Here is a 21,379-nt window from a genome sequence, read left to right on the forward strand (position 1 = left end):
TGTGCTCTTAATATTTTCTCTTCCTCTAAGTTGCTCATTAAATGACAAAACATAGATGCTTTCTACTACTAATAAGAGGCCTCAATGTTTGTGAGAAAGTCGCTCGGTTTTTCTTTTGTTCGATAATGTTAGCTCGCTGTTTGGTAAGACTCTCTCAAAGGGTCCCTGTAAGGACTTTGACTTTCTCTCTCTTGTTTAAAATGGACGCATGGTAAATTTTTTACAAATGAAACCAAAACTTCTCGGACCTTTTGGAGTTAGAATGTACTCATCGAGACCTATCCATTGACACATAGCATGCCATTAGATTCTTTATATTCTAAAAGATTCTATTTTTTGATGCGACAACTCCTACTTATAAATGGAATCTCTCCCTATATTACAACTTTAGTGGAGAGGCCATAAATTCTACAAATCAACTCCAAATTTGTCAAAGTTTGGGGATTTAAAATCTACTTTCTAAAGTCAATGATATGTTGGTTGATAGGGTTTTGACAAAGCATTCATGGACTTCACCGGGTTGCCCACTTTGGACAAGAGAGTCAAAGTCAAACATCCTTGTAAGGCCCCTTTGAGTGTCCAAATTTTCCCTAATGGCCTAACTTTAAACCTAGTCCCTCTCTCTATTTCCCTCTCTTTCTCTCCCTCTTTCCCTCTATATCTCTCTCTCTTTCCCTCTCTCTCTCTCTCTCTCTCTCTCCCTCTCTCTTTCCTCTTTCTCTAAACCTAAAGCCTAAACGTAAACCCTACTCTAAACCCTCTATCTAAAGCCTAGCCTAAACCTAACCCTGTCTCTAAACCTAAAGCCTAACCCTAAACCATCTCCCTATTTTCCTCTCTTTCTCTCCCTCTTTCCCTCTATCTCTCTTTCTCTCCCTCTCTACCTAAACCCTCTCCCTCTTTCCCTCCCTCTACCTCTCCCTCTTTCCTCTTTTTCTCTACCTCTATCTCCCTCTCTATATCTCTCCCTATTTCCCTCTATCTCTCCCTCTCTACTTAAACCTAAACCTAACCCTAAACCCAAAACTATCTACCTTAACCCTAACCCTAAAGCCTACCCTAAACCCTCTACCCCAAACCTAATCTTAACCTTAAACCCTAGCCTAGACCTAACCCTAATCACATTTTAACATTTTATTTTTAATATTTGCTTTAACATTTTATGTGTAAACTTTAAAGAGAGGTTTCTTTACTCTTTTTGTAATACCCTTCTCTTTTTTTGTCTCAAAAGTTTTTCCATCTCACTATCTTTTTCACACACAATCTACATTACTGACAAATTAACTTTTTCTCTAACCCACTTCAATATTAACTAATCTATTTTAAACACACCTCCCTCTCATTTTCTCACTAATTGCAAGCAATCAAACCGGAAGTAGTATCAACGCAAGAAATCAAAGACACCAAATCAAGGAAAAATTACAAGCAATAACCATGCAAGAGGTAAGATTTGTGGTTATTGATTATGTATGTATGGAAGAAAGAGTTGAAAACAATAGGGAAGGAGGGGGGGGGGGGGGGGGGGGAGGGGGGATAGAAAAACTTACCTTTAGGGGCCTTGGATGGATCTTCTACCGGTTGAGCTTCCTAAACCAAGCATTCTTCATCACCCTTCTCCTATGATCGATGACAAAGAAGAAAATCTTCCAAAATGTGTGTGTGTGTGTGTGTGTGTGTGTGTACGCGCGCACACACGCGTGTGAGGAGTTGGGGGGGGGGGGGGGGCAATGTGAAGAGCAAGTACGATGGTGGGGAAAGAGGAAGAGAATCAAAGCATGCCAAATATGCGGCACGCCTTGCTGTTAGTCTTTTAAATCCAGCCAGACATTACCAAATCTATTCCCGCGTATAATAAAATGGATGTTGCTAGATATCAAATGTTGCAAGTTCAACCTCCAATCCCTTCAATGTCCCTTTTGTACACCTTTAAATTTTTTTTTAATTTTTTTTTGTTTTATTTTTATTATTGCTTTTATAATAATCATCAAGTCATTTCACTATTAAAAATTTAGGGGTTAGGGTGTCCAAAAACTATTTATTTGTGGTACTCATAAATAATTTTTTATTTCTAAATATTCACTTAGTGTTAGGGACTATTGAAAATTTAGCTGTTATAGAATCTACAAACTATTTGTATATGCTATTTAGGTGTTATAGATTCCTACAAACTATTTAGGTGTTATTTGTAGATTCTATCATTTTCTTATGAAGATTCTACAAATATAGCACCATTTCATGCGTGTGCAAGACGATTGGGATGATCATGGCCCTCTGCAAAGTTCGGACCGCAATTGTTGGCTCAAGAACAAACTCCCTTGTCCTTGCACTAAGTGCAAAAGGAAAATCCCTCGCTTGAGACATGTTGCCCTAGAGCATGTGGAGAAGGAGGGTCCCTTGACAAAGTGCTCAAGCCACTGATGGGAGCACCACCCCATCCTTGCTTGATGATGCTCCCATTGGTCGGTGTTCGGCGGTGATGCAATGGCACAAAATGCCAAAAGACAATAGCAAGAGAAATTCACCCAACGCATGGCGCACGACGGGGGTTCTACCTTGGCAACTCCTCAACACAAACCTTAGGGACACTCTAAGTTTGAGGATGAGCACACGTTTGATATTTATTAATTCTTTAGCCTCCCCTAGAATTTGTATTAATTAATTTTTTAGCCCCCCTAGTATTTTATTGATTATTTCCCTATTTTGTTGTAGCTTGATGGCAAGAATCTTTCCAAAAATCACCACATGCCATCGAATCATCGAGGAGCAAGGTCATATGTCACTACACTTGGCATGGAGTACGAGCATATCCATGCTTGCATCAACAATTGCATACTCTCCGCAATAGGCATACAATCTCTACTTCCTGTCTTGTTTGTGGAGAAAGACGCTACAAGAGTGGTGTGAGAGGGGCTCCCTTTACCTGCAAGGTATTGAGACACTTTCCACTTATCCCCCTCAAATTCAACATATGTTCAAAAGCATGTCTACGGTGGAGCTTCTCACATGGCATGCCAACCATCACTCGAATGATGGAACCATGCGTGTCTCGATGGATTCACCTATATGGAGGCACATCAAAACTCAGTGGCCAAAGTTTGGGTTGGAGCCTTGACACTTAAGGCTTGGGTTAGCAAGTGATGGTGTCAACCCCTTTGGCACTAAGTCTACATCATGGAGCACTTGGCTTGTGGCGATCGTCAACTACAATATTCCACCAACAAAGAATGAGAGTATACACGAGGTTGCGTGCCAAAGGTATAGTACTCATGAACCATATTGCATTTAATTCTTTCTTCATTTTAGATCTTGCATTGGTTGTATACTCTTGTCATTTTGTAGTGCCTTTCCTTTAACTCTATGTGGTCAAAGGCTCGACACTTTTGCACGCGCCACATTGACGAGTGTCGAACTACCATTGATTGTGGTGTCATGGGAAACTTTGACACAAATGGTGATGAGGCCAGGTAATGTGGGACTATTGAAAGGATACTAAAGGTCAATTTTATAACCTTTCATACCTTCATCTTCAAGTGTGGTTTGCAAGTGTTTCAATACGCCATCAAGATGAGCTCTACATGGTGTACTCTAGCGTGTATCACACAAGGAGGTATGATAACTTAGTTTTACCACGGAATTGTGAGCAGGTGAGTGTAAACCTTCTTTATCCTTATTTGCTTGTAACATAATAACAATATCAATTTGAACTCTTTTGCAAGTTCTTTGTATCTCATCAGTGCATCAACCAAAGCTTTGGTTTGTAGTTCCCGTAACACCTCAGGGAAGGACCATTTTTGTCGCTAATGAAGTGGAGACCATCTTTGACCCTCTACCATCTACTGCTTTGGATGAGGGGGGGCAAGGGATAGAGAGATTGATGATTCAATTCCCAACGCCACCAATCTCAGCAAGGATTATTTCCATGGTGACGATGATGAGATGGAAGATCTAGATGACGAGTTCAAAGATGATGAAGCCATGGTAGCACATCCACAAACAACAATTCAATTTCTCTCTTCATTGATTTAGGAGCCATGGGTTTAGATTTAGATCAAGCTACTTGTAGAGATCTTTTGGAGGATGATTTATAAACATTTTGTATATTCTATTCTATGAAAAGTTTTTGTCATGTCGTCCATTCATTTTGTCTCTCCCCCTCTATCTCTCTTTTTAATTTTGACAAGCACGCTAATTTTTATGTTAATCAAGTGAGTGTGATTAATTTAATATTGAAATATCTATCATTTTTTGTACAATTATGTAGGAAAAATAAAATTTCTTTGTGATTTTTTAAGAGAATAGAAGAAAATACTAAAAAGAGGCGCTTCTTTATTGTGCTCCTTGCTCAACACCTCTTCATAGCAGGTCTTGAGGGTGTGCAAAGGCAAAGTCAAAGAGCTTGCAAAGATAATCTGTATGTTGAGCCCAATTGGCAAAGGCTTACAAGTCCATTGACAAAAATGCAGAGCTCTTGCTTGAAGGGCAAGATAGAGCTTGAAGAAACGAACATAAGTACTACCATCTGGTAAAATGTGGGCACATTTCACTCTATCATTATGAAAAATGAAAAATGTGGACTCCAAAGGGGTACTTGATCAAACACTGGATATTTTACTCCCAAGGCGAGGATTCTTTGTTGAATGGAGGGCTTTTTGTTCCATCACAAAAGCACAACATCACCAAGCTTGGAGGGTGTACATAGAAGATGAGCGGTTCTATTTGTAAAGCATGCTTGTCTGTGTTTTTACTACAACAATGTGAACCACCTGCCTCAGTTTGTGAGGGTCATTACAAAACACAATGGATGCTTTGTGGGTTGTGCTTGTGAGTATATGCAAGCTTCGGCAAAGGATGTTGTCCATGTTTGGCCTCTCATCTATGGTGGTGCTTCTGGCATGGAACTTTTTCTTCATAATTTCATATTTATTCACATAGCCGTCATTTCGATTTTTGAAATTGTTTTTTTTTTCATTTTTAAAGAGAGGTAGATCATGTTTTTAAAAATTACATCATTAACAAAACTATTTAAATAGAGGGAAACTCAAATTTGAATGCCATAGTGCCAAAGCCTCGCCTGCGATAATACTCTTGGTAATATTTGCGGAAAAATCCTTGGTAATACTTGCGGTAGTATTAGTGATAATACTATTAGTTCAAAAGAATATCCCTCCGCTCTCTCCTCTCTTCTTTGGCGATCCATTTTGGACTCTTCTCTACAAACAGCGGTAAAGATCCGGGGTAAACATTTGCAAATTTTCATATTGTTAGAGGACTTGAGGCTTCAAGGGGAAAAAAACTTGGCCCCCTTTAATGGTGCAACCTGCAATACAATGACGAGTGCTTTAGGCCTGTACTTTGACAAACAAGTGCCGTGATGGCAAGAAGGGCAAGAGCTAAGCATGGGCAAGTGACAAGCAGAGTGGTAGAGGAGGATCCACAAGCAAGCAATGAAGCTGTTGCGATTGATTGGATAGAAAGCCTCTAATGGACCCACTTTACTTCAAAAAATCCAATTTGAGAAGAATTTCGCTAAGCTTACCAAATTTGAGCTTATTTGATGTGACCTCAAGATCACACCTACCACCCAATTATAGAGTGTAAGCTTTACCAACACACCCCATATGGGTTGCTTGAGCTAGAAGCCAAGATTAGAAAATAAGGACTTCTTTTTAGCAAGGCTTCACAAACAAAAAGGAAAAACTCCACACACACGTAAATGAGCTCCAAAACCAGAGTTAATGAGCTAATGAGCTCCAAAACAAGAGTTTAGGGGGTCTACAAGAAGCTCTCAACATTGGCTTGTAGTGCAAACACAATTAAGTGTCAAATCTTGAGCAAATTTTGCATTTAGAAGCTCTATGGCGCTAGAAAGAGCTTTTCACACACACAAACTGCACAAATTGCACAAAGCGGTAGCTTTAATGGGAAATCATAATGCAAATGAAGTAAGATGAAACACACATTACAATGCGAGGAGTAATAAAATTGCTCAATTGTTGAGCTTATTGTGACATACAAACGCAAATGCAAAGAAGGTTCGATTCAACTACCAGGGCAAGAGAGAGAACCCTAATGATCTAGAATAGAAGGAGATTTATAGGCCAAGGTGAATTTTGTTATGGACAAAACGTTGATAAGCCATCCATGGTGTAATTAGTAGGTTAATTACAAATATATTAGAGAGATATGAATGCTAATGAAAGTATCAAATCATGATTAGATTAATGAAAAACTAATATGAAAATGGTGGGTACAAAGTAGGGTAGAGTGATGGCTAGTGCTTGGATATGAATTGGATACAAATTGTGTAGCGTAGGGTTCTTGTATAGAGTTGGGAGAGGGCATCTATTGACCTAATCAATGATGCCAAATGTGAAGCTTCCAAACTCGAGAGGATTCTCACTTGTGGTGGTGCGGATGTGCAACAACCCCAACAAGGTACTCAAAATAGTATGCAAGGTTTGACCTTGCGACCCCACCCTTCCAATTTTATGTATGTGTGCATAACCAGTCTTCCAAATTTAGATGGATGTTTGTTAGAGGCTCAAGCTTGTGTAGATATGCCAACTCCAGTAAACTGGACGCGCTCAAATGGGCAACCAAGCTCCAAATTGAGCATGAATAGATTCATTAGGGAGGTATGGATGAGAAGCTCATTGCACACTCACAAATTGAAAAAAAATTGGGCTATGGTGAGCTCAAGAATTCAAAACATGAAACGAGTATACTGCTCACACACGAATGCAAAATAACCAATCCAACCTTACTATGCAAAACCTAAATGCAATGCAAAGGAATGGAAACCATCCAAGAAAGAGAGAGAGAGAGATTGGAATGGTCTAGCTTAGCAGGGAATGTTGAACCTAATCAAAAATACAAGACCCAAGCCTAGGCTAATAGAGATAGCCTTGCTTTAGGCTCTCATACCACATGTTAAGTAAGTAGATTAAGGTGGATAGATTAATCTTTCATTCATGATGATGGTGGGACATCATCTGCAGCCACAATTAAAAAAATTAGGAGACAAAGGGAATAGATAAAAATTGGATTGATTATTGAATTAGATTTGCAAGTACATAGTGAGCCATTATATAGGCTTCTGGAGGGAGCTTTGAATGACTTCATAGGTAATGGTAAGAATCAAGATCATCCCAAATCTCTTCTAGTTCATGCATGGATCTCCATGTGTGTGTGTGTGTGTGTGAACGTGTGTGCATGCGTGTGTGTGTGTGTGTGTGTGTGTGTGTGTGTGTGTGTGTGTGTGTGTGTGTGTGTGTGTGTGTGTGTGTGTGTGTGTGTGTATCAAGTGGATTCAATGTAAGCATCAACTAAACATAGTAGGCAAGTCTAGTAGGAAAATACATTGAATCTAGATAGAGTAGAGTAAGGGGAGATATCCATGGTGTGGGCTTAGGCACAAATACTAACAAAGATGGACTCAAGAAACACACAAAAATGTAGTCACAAATGGCTTGGGTCTTGATAATGGCAACCCTTTGCTAAAAAATGAGGTGCTCATGTAAAATAACCTTGCAATTCGGAGTCTAAAAAATGGCCAAGCAAACCCACGTGTAGGAACTAAGGTCATTGTCACTAGAAAATCTTTGATGTTTCATCGTAAACATATTGTTCCTATCCAATATGTTGTGCTTTATCTAGAGCTGCATCTTATGTGGGGTCTAGCTGTAGTCACACCAAAGAAGAGAATCTTGCATTTGTTGTATATAGAGAAGATAAGCACAACCAAAGTGGCAATGCCAAGTTGTAGCAATAGGGGTGTTAACATTTAAGTTGCAGCAACACACCCCTCAGCAATGGTTGCTACCAATATATTTAGTAATGCCTTAGGCCCTTGTCACACTGGGATGGGTGTGCACCTTCTTTTTGGAAGAGTGGTCAATTGATTTGTGTCACACTCGGTCCTATTTTAAAACTTACAATTATCTGTCATCAAATAAGTTGCAGCCAAATGGTAAAGTCTCCACCTTTCCAACACCATCAGAGCTCAAGTCTTATGAGCTGAGTTTGCATGTATGCTTTTGTAGTTGGCCACGACTTTGAAAAGTTGGGCGGGTAGTCTAGGTCACCCCTTTGACAATGCGTGAGGCCATTTGCAATTTTTTTCTTAGCTAATACACTGCCGCCAACTATTCTTGGCTTGCTTGTGCATGTTCCACTGTGACACGGGCCTTAGTTACACAAAAGAATATGGAAATCACTCTTGCTAGCTCGAAGACATTTTGCAGTTTTCTTGGAGACAACAATTTCTTTTTGTTGTCAGAGCCGACACAAGGGGAGCTATTACCATGAGTGCTTTCTCAATAACTCAATTTCTACCTTATGAGCAATACTATCACTTTCTTAGCTTTGTATGGTTGGCATACAAAAAAGATGGCTTCTAGCTACCTACATTCTAACATGGGCAGGCCTTGTGATTTTATCACTTGCTTAAGTGGTAGCTCTAACCTCTCTCTCTCTCTCTCTCTCTCTATCTATCTATCTATCTATATATATATATATATATATATATATATATATATATATATATATATATATATGGCCAAGGTCTTAGAAGTGACCAGTCCTTTTGCTAATAGAAAATAGAGATTTAATGCTTATTCCCTTAATTGGAGAAAATATATAATTGGTTGAAAGAGGTAGAGTTCACCCATTAGAGTTGAGTCTTACTATGTATTAGTGCAATTAGTGAGATTTTTTTTTCCATAAAAAGCAAGTGGTCTTTCCTTCTCCCCTTGAAAGTAGTAGTCGTGCTAATGCTCACAACTATGTGAGTATTAAACACGATTAACAACTATACCATTTTGAGTTTCTTGAGCAAAGAAGCCATCCACACTAGCAAGAGATTGCTTGTGAAAAAGTCGAGATAATGTAATTAAAATAGCATTGAGCATTTTGTAGCTAATTATAGAGCGACCCTTCTTGAGACCTCTTCTCAAATCCTCCCTTTGTGTTAAGGATAGCCGAACAACACACACATGAATAGGCAACATGCTTCTATCTCATCGGAAATATGCACCATAGATAATGCTCAAGGGGATCACTTAATGATTATGTGACTATCATGTGAGTGTAGCAGAAGGATTATTAAATTTCAATTTTTCTTACATTTTTAGATACAAAAGTGTACCATAAAATGGACTTGGGAAAAAAAATAAAGATTGAATAGGAAAGGATATATTTTATTTGTCAAAAACTCACAGATAAGGAAGTTTAGAAATAGTCTTTGACTGCACACGATATACACAATTTATACATAGTGAGCCATTTAGGGGATAATGACTACTTTCACACTAATTATAGCATCTTGATGGACATGGTAGTAAGAGATTCTATAGGAAAGGAAGGACAGATGTGCAAAATTGAGAGCAAGAAAGTGGCCTAGTACTAGAGCTTTGAGTCTACCAAAGAGACAACGCTCATAAGGATAGCTAGCCAACACACATGAATAGGTAACACGCTACTATCCCATGAAAAAGAAATTTAATATGTTTCACTTGAAATTTATCATTGATGACTTCTTCATACCTCTTCTCGTGCATGTCTAATTTCATGTAATGGTAGAGATTCATGATGAGCAACAAACTACCAATCTTCCTTTTTAACCAAAAAGTTGAGTCCACCATACAAAAAATGGTATACTGGCTCTTAAAAGAGGTGCATAGCTGACTAACTCCCTTTTGTGCTAGCTACACGAGTAGATGTTTCAACTTGTTATGGGATTTTTATTTGAGTACAATAATACTATGGGCTAAGATTCCTTGCTGATAAAATTGTGAATGTTTTGATGCGAGGAAATGCTTGTTAAATACATCTCAATACAATTTTACATTTTTCTCTCATTGCTTTTTTTAAAAGCTTACTCTCTCTTCCACAAAATACAAAAACAATATGAGAATATAATAGTTATGGTAGTAGTTTTTAACTAGTATTCCTTGCAAACTGTGAGACATTGTGACTCTTTTACTTCAAAAGACAAGCATATATTTTCAATTTCGCTCCCTTATGAGGTCTTTCATTTCAAACCTAAAAAGTACTTGGTGTTTTGGTTTCTACCTTAAAGTTTGTAGAAAACTCAATACCAACTATTTGTACATCTATGAACACTTGGTTGATAACCTAACATGACATAAAAGTTTTTGAAAAAAACTTGCAATCTCCTAAGAAACGCACTCATTTTGAGAAATCATTTCTTGAGCTTGATTTTGCGAGGACGTTACTGATGGGAAAAATGAGTAACCCCAAAAAAACCTCACGCTTTGATAATGATAAGCCTCCAACATTGAAGGACTAATGCATTTTCTCAAAACAGCAGTTTATTGATGGATTGCATACTCGAGGTGGTCACTATGTATAGTTTGTGTATATCATGTGCGTTCAAGGACTTTTTTTAAAACTCCTTATCTGTGAATTTTTTACCAATAAAATACACCCTTTTTCTATTCAATTTGTAATTTTCTTCAAATTTCATTTTACGGTACCCTTTTGTATGGGAAAATGTGAGAAAATTTAAAAATAAATAACCCCTTCTATTGCACTCACATGATAGTCGCATAATTATTAAGTGACCCCATTAAGATTCCATACTAAGAAGTCTAAGGATTTCTCCAGAACAAAAGATAAAATTTCCCATAAACTTCAATTGGGCCACGGGAAGTGATCAAACTATACGTTTTTTTAGCTTCACAATGTAAGAAATGCAAAACACAATAGGATCTTGTAGCGTGGCAAATCAAATTTTTTGATTAGAACTTATCACAAAGTGATGTTATCATCCATCCATGTGCTCTCAAGATAGAGGCTAGATGCAAATTTAGATAACTAAAGAAAGTAGCAATCTATGATATCCTTTAATAAGGATGTGTGTGTGTCTGTAATGGCTCATAGAGAAAGTCTCCTTATATAGAAATCCTCTATGCACCCATATGTAGTCGCCCTTGGGTAGCCCAGTTCAATAAGAACTCAACCCAGTCCATGTGTGTCTACCTTGTGTAACCAATTACAAGTAGATATTGGCCACTGGTCATTGAAATCTAGCCACCGACCAAAGGCCATGAACCATCGGCCACCGGCCATTGTCTTATCGGCAACCAGCTGTGCTTTTTTGATAACCTTTTGGCCGTTACTCGACCAAGATATTTTGGCAAAAAGGAATATTCCAGAAAACCTTTCCTAAAATTTTGCGGTCAGCCCTGAATTTGCTCCAAACCATCCATGATCACAAAATATCTCATCAGTGTGTGCAAAGCTGGAATCCACCAAATATATGTGCACTATTGGCTTCTCCTCAACTGGGGGCATTACAAACTATGAAACATACATTGTGGTGGGAAAAATCGATAGGTGGGCATTGCAAGTATACTAACACTCTCCCTTAATGAAAAAGTTTCAAATGAGATTCTCTTGGTTGGTTGGAAAATCTGCTCAAGACACAAACTGCAAAACAAGTGTCTAGTCTAGTATTACACAAGAAAATGAAACTTTCGATAAGCTTCCTATAATTTTTGATTTTGACTAAGGGAGAAGAACCTTCCATGGAGAGTTTCACATTTACCTCCATTGGAGTGCTGACAGGTTTACAATCCATCATTGCAAATTCTTTTAGGATCTTTGTTGCATACTTTTGCTAAGAGATTAAGATGCCCTTTGTGAATTGCCAAACCTCATTCCCCAAACATAGTGTAAAAAACCCAAATCTTTCATTTCAAACTCAGAGCTCAAAATCTTTGGATTTACTTGGATGTGCTCTTCATGATCACTTGTGATAATTAGGTCATCTACACATAAGATAACAACGACCTGCTTTTTATTCCCTCTTAGCACATATAAATTTGCTTCAAAAGCATTTTTTTTAAAGCCAATAGTTTTATAAGAAGATTTCTATTCTAACATTCCATGGTCTTGGTGATTGCTTTAGCCTTTTTCAACCTACAAACCTTCTATTTTGAATAAGGAAACTCAAACCTTGGTGGCTGCTCTACATAAACCTCCTCCTTGAGAAGTCCATTAAAAAAGTTTGATACTATATTGATTTGGTAAACAACCAACAAAAAATTTGGAGAAAGAGAAAGTGCAAGACGAATAGTGGTCATTTGTGATGTGGGAGCAAAGGTTTCACACATATCAAACCCTTCAACTTGTGAAAAACCTTGTGTTTGACTTTGTGAACCCATTTGGTGCCAATGATTTGCTTCTTTAATGATCGATTCACTATATCCCAAGTGTGTGATGCTTTCATACTCTAATTTCATTGCTTCTTTCCACTTTGGGTCAGCCATGGCCTTGTTGATGGAGGTTGGATCCTTTACAAAGACCACAATTTTAGTCAGTAGAGCCATGTTGACAATGTGTCTGGAGTCTCTTCTTTGCTTCTCTATTCTCTTTGACCTTTGCAAGCCATCTTGTTCTTCATGAGGATTTGGATCATCAATGAGTCCACTTTGGTAGTGGCTTCTCCTGTGATGTTACAACAAGTTGGTTAGTTTTGTTTGAATTTTCATCATCATACTTATACTCCTCTTGAATTTTTACCTAACTTTGCTTTGGCACAAGGTGAGTTACTTCTTTCTTTGATGATAAAGTGGACGAACCTAATTGCTCCATCGAATGTGGCTCTTCTTCAAATACCACATCACAATTAGTGAGTATCTTCTTTACCTCTCTGGATCATAGAGTCTATATGACTTAGACTAGTCAATGTATCCAAGAAATACCCACTTCTTGCTTTTGGCTTCTAAATTAGTTCTTTGGGACTCAGGAACATGCGCATTAAAAAAACACCCAAGAATTGTGAAATTCAAGACCAAAGGTTTCTTACCAAAATAGGCTTCTTGAGGTGTTTTACCTTTCAAAGCCTTTGTGTAGCTTTGATTGAGGATATAAACTGTTGTATTTACTGCTTTGGCCCAAAAGGAATCTAGCATATCCTTGGCTTTGAGCAGGCACCATGCGATTTTTACCACTATCTAATTGCAACATTCCACAAATCCATTCTATTGTGGTGTGTAATTAGTAGTAAGGTGATGTTTAATGACATGCTCATTGCAGTAGTTCATGAATTCATTTGAGATGAATTCTCCTCCTCTATCTATGCAAATCTTCTTGACCTTCTTTCTTCTCTCATTTTCTATAGTCTTGTACCACACTTTAAATTTTTTAAAATCTTCAAACTTCTCACGAATGAAATACACACACATATTTCTACTAGAGTCGTCGACTAACAAAAAAGTAGAAAGATCCATCCAAAGAAAAAGTAGTTATTTTACCATAGAGATTTTGATATACCAACTCTAGAGGAGGTTGTTCTTGATTATTTCTCTCATGTGGAAATGCCCTCCTTTATTGCTTTCCCATCATGCAAGCTTCACATACTTCATTCATATCTTAGATTTGTGGCGTGTGTGCTCGCATGTGTGCCACCATCTCAAATCTTTGCATCTCTTTTAGTACAAAAATGCTTAGGCGACAAAATCTCTCATGCCATGATTGAGTTGTACCTTTTTCCGCAGTTATTATAAGTGAAAAAAAGCTCGTAAATATTGTTGCACTATATGCCCTTTCCCATTGCGTTGCCTTCAAAATCCAAGATTTTTGCTCCAATTTTCTTGAAACAAACTTCAAGACCATGATTAGTGATCGTAGCAATTGAGAAAAAGTTCTTCTTGATTTTTGAGGAATGTACAACACATCAAAGAGTTGCTTAGTTTCACATGTGGATTCTAGAAAATAAATTTTTCTAGACCCTTCAATTGGACATTTTTCATTATTCCCAACAATTACATAGATGGGTTCTTATTGAGGCTTTTTGGAACTATACCAGACTTTCTTACTAGCCATATGTTGGAATGCACCACTATCTAGAATCCAAGAACCATAAAAAATTGGAGATTGTGCTTATGAGCATAATTCTTCTATGATGGCCCATAGTTCAAGGTCTATCTCATCATTATTGGTGGATTTTCTTTCCTTCTAAGAATCTTTGATGATTCCGTTCTTCTCAGTTAATTTCTTCTTTTTGCGGTCGTCAATAGGATGCCCTTTCTTGTCACAGTAAAAATACATACCTTAAAAAATCTTCTTCTTAGAGGTATTTGATGTAGTCTCCTTGCTTTTTGTGATGGCTATGAAAACAGCATCACATTGTCATCTCTAGTCTTGAGTTGTAGCTCCTCTTCAAGAAACATTGCACTCAGTTCTTCAAACATAAGAGGGGTTGGACAAAACTGAGTGTTGAGTGCCATAATAATACTATCATATCTTGTTGAAAGTATGAAAATGCAGTGCCAAGCTAAATCTTTTGAAGAAACAGCCACACCAACAACAGCTAATTGATCTTTGGAGGTCCTTATACTATTTGATAAAGGCCACCACCTTCTGTTTGTTAGCAAGTTTCTCACCAACAAGTTGATTTTCTAGATTTTGAAGAGAGAACACATGTTACGCTCTTCCTTGATGCAGTTCTTCCTCTTCATCAATATGGCCTCCATGGCTAACATCTTTTCTCTGCAGAACGCCATCGTTTTCTCTTCTGAGCCTCAAATGTTAGCAGCAAGCTAATCCATGTAACATTTTTAACGAGCTTTATTGTAAAAACACTTATTCTATTGATAAATTGGGAATATTGAAACTCCTATTTACCAAGTGGATATTGTAATCTATGAGCCGGAGCTATAAGCTTCCAAATTGTATCAATTTATCCTTAGTTAGATCTCCTAGAGGATTAGTTTTTGACCAAAGAAACCTTTGCTAAGGTATAAAAGCCAATTTTGTAAAGTTAATTTTAAGTTTTTGGATAAGAAATATACAACGTGAACTTACGACGCTCACTTCTCTCCTTCTCCTAATTCTATCTCCCTTGCCGGTTGTCACATCGCAATGCCGTCTGTTGCGTTGCAACCACAAGTAAGAGCTCTATGCATTGACATAAACATATCATGGTAAATCTTAGCTTTTGGTGTCACCGCCGTCTAATTTCTTCATAAGTAAGAATTTAAGCTAGGAAACCACAAATTAAGCATAGGCGGGGTACTGGGGAATCATTGCTAAACATTTAGATGCATTCGGGGCCAGAAACGACTAGGTCAAAACTCTCATTGTTGTTAATAATCGCATTTTTTTCACTCTATTGAAAGTGAGATTTGAGACCATAAGCATGTGTGCTTAGGTCTTATATACTTGTCCTAGAAGTTTCATAACATTCGGATGTCATTTGATGTTGTAACGATCATGGTTTGTTTGTCAATCAGTCACTAGCTTTTGAGGACTTAGGTCATTTGAGTGTAGCTTGTGTTAGATGCAAGTTGTCTATTGTTTTCCAAGAGATTGACACCCTCTTGTAGCCTTCATGCACTAGTCAAGTCAGCTTTGTCCCATGGATTGACAATTATGTTTGTGGTTCCCGCTATGTTTGCAAAATAAGATAACAGTGATGCTAGGAAACCCATCCACATTTGGCGCCATTTCTGGGGACGAATAGACATGTTGGCCTTCATCCAACAATTTGATGTGGCCTTCGGAGATGAGGTCTTTACGGAGTCCTCCAAGCTACACCGTGTAGCTATGCATTTCCAAAAATCGGCTCGTCAATGGTGGGCTAGCCTTCATGGCAACGGTGAAGCCCCAAAGACATGGAAAACTCTACGAGTTTCCATCATGAATCAATTCCTTGCAAGCAATGCAAAGGACAAAGTGCTCACTGAATGGTGAAGTTTGAAGCTTCTCTCCCATGAGTCTATCCACAAATATGTAGACAAGTTTTGGGATTTACATCTCAAGGCTAATATCTTCCAAAAGATAGACTTTGCCGAGCAAAAGATCGCATGAAGAGATGGCCGAATACGTTAACTCTTAACGGCTTGGATCTATCACCAAAGTAATCCATCATACCATGGTTGCTTCACGCATCAATTTCCAACAAGGGGCTAGACAGAATGTCAAGCCCATGGAAAACAAAGATAAAAATGATGCAAAGGGGAAAACCAATGCCCAAAATTCTTCCCAAGGCACTTTCAACAACAACAACAACAACAATCAGTCCAAGGAGAAGGGAGTTTACATAGGCAAAAACAAACTCTCTCTTGAAGAGCTTGAAGCCTTTCGCAAGGACCATAAGTATTTTAAGTGGGGGGAGCAAGGACATGGCTATCGTTCTTGCCCCAAGAAAAATATTTGCAATGAGATTCTTAGGTATTCCACTATAGAAGCTCCAAAGGATGCTCATTGCAAAGGATCATCTCTCTCCTATGCTTGGGGAAAGGTAAGGGGGCATGATGCCTTCATCTTTTTTGACCCTAGCTCTACTCACAACTTTGTATCAAACGGAGTTGTCCACCAAGTTGGACATTCAAGCCTTTGAGATGGGAGATATTGTAATGGCTGACACAGCTTTCAAGGGACAACAAGCCTCTGTTACTCCCTTGATTGGGAAGTTGAGGATTTATGTCCAAAGCTATGTCGACAAAGAAGACTTTTTCATGTCTCCTCTCCAACATGAGGATGCTATCCTAGGGGTGCCATGGTTTGATCGCATAGCTGCCAACATGAAGTTCCCTGAAAGGAGAATCTACTTCACCTACAAGGGAAAGAACATGTATATAGATGCTAGTGAGTGTAGTCGTACTATACCACTTGTAAATCCTCCTGCTTTTGATAAATCAATGAAGAGCTCAGTTTTTGCGTACATGATTTTTGTCAAAGAGTCTCTAAAAGATCCTAATGTTTCATCAAATGTAAATGGTAGGAATCAAGAAAACTTAGACTTGTCTAATTTTCTAAAAGGATTCCAAGATGTGTTCATCGTGATATCCCTATAAACTTACCTCCAAAACGAGGGGATGATGACCATCGCATTGAGCTCCTTCCAGGAAACTCACCGCCTAACAAGCCTCCCTATCAAATGTCTCAAGCTCAACAAGAGGAGATCATGAGGCAAGTACAAAAATTGGTTGACAAAGGGATGGTGAGACCTAGATCCTCTCCCTTTTGTTCTCCAGTCCTTTTAGTGCAAAAGAAAGATGGTACATACCGTATGTGTGTGGACTATCGAGCACTAAATCATATCACTATCAAAAACAGATTTCCCGTGCCTTGGGTAGAAGGTCTTCTTGATAAGCTACAAGGCTCTATCTACCTTATTAGGATTGACCTTATCATCAAATAAGTAAAGTGGATGAAGATATCCTAAAGACCGTGTTTCGTACAACGTTTGGTTTTTATAAATATCTAGTCATGCCTTTTGGCTTGACCAATGTACTAACCATGTTCAATCGTCCAATGGAGAAAACTTTTAGACCCTACCGCAAATTCACTAGAGTGTTCTTTGATGATATCATCACCTACTCCACGTCTTTGGAGGAACATAAGCAACATCTCCAAGTGATTTTTCAAGCATTGAGGGAGAACAAGCTTTTTCTCAACCAAAAGAAAAGTGAATTTTTCCTTCAAGAGATTCAATACCTAGGTCATATTATCTCTCAAGATGGTATCCATATGGATCCATCAAAGTTATAGGTAATAAAAGCATGGCCTAATCCAAGGAATCTACATGATCTAAGAAGCTTTATTGGTATGTGCGCATACTATAGACGCTTCTTAGCAAAATTCTCTCAAATAGCAGGACCACTACATGACTTAACTAGGAAGAACGTTAAGTATGCATGGACTGCTAAGGAGAAAAATGATTTTGATAAGCTCAAAGAGAAGCTTACTCCCCAATCAGTCCTCATGCTTCGGATCTCTCAAAGCCATTTAAGGTCCAATGTGATGCTTGTGGTGATTGCGTTGGAGCAATTTTGCTCCAAGAAGGGCATGCCATAGCATATGAGAGCCAAAGGCTCAGTACGAATAGTCTTGGGTATTTATGAGAAAGATATGTTATCTTTTCTACATGCCCTAGACACATGGAATCACTACTTATTGGGGACTCCATTTATTCTACAAGCCAACCACCAAAGTCTCAAGTATTTCATGATGCAAACCAAGCTTTCCGACAAACTAATGAGGTGGGAAATTTTTCCTTCACAATTTAATTTCCATAGTGCTCACATTACTGGTAAGAACAATCAAGTGGTCAATGCAATGTCACGTGATGAACAAAAGTCAATGCGGTGCCTATAGCTACACACAATGATATATCTTCTATGGTAGATGAGTATTCTACTAACCCTGACTTAGAGACATAATGTCAGCCCTTGCTTTGGGGGGGAAAAAAAAACCATTCACCTTGGAGGATGGTTCTCTTCTCCATGGAAATAGGCTATGTGTTACCCATTCCCTTCGTGAGAAAGTTATGTATGAATCCCATGCTCCTCCCTATGCAAGGCATAAAGACACTCAACCTACTCTCCAAGGAGTAGAGACGTATTTCTAATGGCCTACCATTAAAGTGGACATACAAGAGTATGTTTCAAAATGTGTAGTATGCCAAAAGACCAAGTATGATAGAGGGAAGCAACCTAGATTACTCCAGCCATTGCCTATCCCTAATTCACCATGGGAGAGTATATCCATGGATTTCATCTTTGGATTACCCAAGTCTATCCATGGGAATACAAGAATATGAACAATAGTCGATAGGTTTAGCAAGCAAGCACACTTTATTCCTGTCAAAAAGACTTTCAAGGCACACCAAATGGAAACTCTCTTCATATCACAAATTTTCAAACACCATCAGTTACCAACATCCATCGTGTCAAATAGAGATCCTAGAATGACCACTAATTTTTGGAAAGGTCTCTTTGAAAATCTAGGAACAAGATTGAATTTCTCTTTGGCCTATCACCCACAAACGGATGGCCATAGTGAAATGGCCAATCTTACAATACTCAATCTACTAAAGACTTATGTTACAGACGTAGATCAAATGCTAACAATGGGAAAAGTACTTACCTCTTGTAGAGTATGTCTACAATAATAATGTACATACTTCTATGAGAAAAGCACCTTTTGAGATCATTGAGGGAAGACCTAAAAGTCCCTTGCTACTCAAAGGACATGGTAAGATCTCCACTGCTTCTGATGAGTATAGCCGTAACCTACAAGAATCTTTTCAAAAGCTTAAGGAGGCTATATCCATCTCTCAATAAAGGCAAAAAGCTGTGCTGACAATTAACATTCAAAGAAAATTATTGGTCTCTCTTAAGTTTCCTAAGGCTCGATTAAGGTAAACTACGGGCAAAAATCCTACGGGCCATCAAAAGTATTATGCTAAGCTAGCAAAAATATACTATGCTCCTTTCCAAATCTTGAAGCCTATCAATGATATGGCTTACCAACTCAAGTTGCCCAACCATTGGCTCATACACAATGCTTTTCATGTGAGCCTATTCAAGCACTACAAAGGAGAGCCACCAAGTGAACCAATTATCGAAGACCCTCTCGAAGTTGAAGACCAAGAAGAGGTGCTACAACCTGAAGCTATTCTTCAGTATGAAGACAAGGTACTACGACATGGTAAGATTATCCGACGGTATCTTATAAGGTTCAAAAATTATCTTTTTGAAGATGCTAGATGGATGCAATGAATCAGTTATTCCACTTACAAGAAAGCTACAAATCAGTCTTTAGCATCAGGAATATATGCTATCAAAGGATGCAACAAAAACCCAACACCGGCATTGTGAGTGGTTAACTTGAATGTGACAGTAAATGCATTTTCATGTCCCCATCAATTTATATGCATACCAGATGAACATATGAATGAAACAATGATTCTTGAAATCTCATGGATGTGGACCTAACCCTAAACAATTTATTTGACTCTTTGAAGAAGGCCATATGGTATTTTTGAAAGTGAAACCAAAACATAGCTCTTTATCGATGGGTAGATGTAAGAAGATTAGTGCCACATATTGTGAATCTTTTGTCATCATAGAGAGAATCAACGACCAAGCTTACAGAATTCTATTACCACCACATATCAAAGGACATATGTTTTCACGTCAGCTTACTCAAGAAGTATGTATATGGCCCTACTCACATTCTTGATGGTTATCTATTATCTATTTCCTTTGATGGAGCTTTTGAAGTATACCTAAAGTTATTCTTCAAAGTAGAACTAAACCTCTTTGTAATCAAACCATCATCGAACACCTTGTTGAATGGTCAACATATCCTGAGAAGGATGCTACTTGGGAATGTGATGATGAATTGAGACAAAATTATCTAGACTTCATGTCGAGGTGAGGATACCTCGAATTTTTCAAGTGTGGGAGGATGTAAGATTCTCGAATTTTTGAGTCTCTTTTAAAAATAAGAAAAATAGTTTTCAATATCACCTTCGTGAACTTTTGGTTTAGAATGCTTGTTTGGCAATGTTATAAGGTTCTAAAGAAAAAAGCAAGGTCATTTTCATATTCGGGTGGTTCAAACGAATGTTTAGTTCAATTTTTTAAAAGTCCTCTTTTTTGTGCTTTTTCATGCTTTTTGTGTTTCTTGGTGCTTTTTTTTAAAAAGCAAGGCCGGATCCTTAATCTACAAGTCTCTGAGAAGCTATGGTTCAATTTTGTAAAAATCTACTTCGCATACGCTTTTCATGCTATTTTTAGCTTTAGTGATTTTTAGTGCTTTTAAGTGAAAAGAGAATCTTCTTTCTTGTTTTGGTGGACAAGGAAACCCTATGGTTCAATTTTTTTTTTTTAATCTTTTTATGCTATTTTAAGCTTTCTATGCTTTTCATTGTTTTTGAAAAGCAATGTGCTTTTGGTGTTGACCACCAAAAGCAAAACCATGTTTTTAGAAAAGACTAGAGTCTTTTCCAAAAGTAGGATCTATTCTTGGTAGAATAGGGGGCACCCTATATCAGCTTGGGCAACACTTCAGCCTGGCAGAGAACTTGTCAATTAGCCTAGAGTGCTCAATTTTCATTTTCACGAGTTGCATCTACTATCACACGGCAATATGCACATATTATACGTATTACAGAGTGGTACAAGCTCTCCATCACCATCTCCATAAGATCTTCTCTCTCGTTCGTGGGATTTTAAAGTTATGATTAGCCACTGGTCAGACTTCTTTCATGCATAGAAAGTTCATGTCTCAAGGCCATGTGTACAGGCTCAAATAGTTGCAATGGACATGTCAAACACCAACTATGGGAGTTGGTTCATCAAGAGATATGGTCCATGGCCAAGGGCTGAGATTCCTCGTGGATTATGTTTATGATTTGATCCTAGAAACCAGTGTGGCTCTTGGATTTTTTTTGGGATATGGTTGTGTTGCCAAAAACATTTCAACCATATGTGCTAAAATGGTTTTGAAGGATTGGATGTCCATCGTCCTGAGTTGGATGGAGTGCTCACCCATGTGATGGGATTGTATTATGGTTTATGGTTTTAAAGTGAAAGCTCACACTTAAAAAATTATTTTT

The sequence above is a fragment of the Adiantum capillus-veneris genome, chromosome 19 (assembly GCF_014529385.1).
Source record: "Adiantum capillus-veneris isolate H3 chromosome 19, ASM1452938v2, whole genome shotgun sequence".
NCBI classification, from domain to species: domain Eukaryota; kingdom Viridiplantae; phylum Streptophyta; class Polypodiopsida; order Polypodiales; family Pteridaceae; genus Adiantum; species Adiantum capillus-veneris.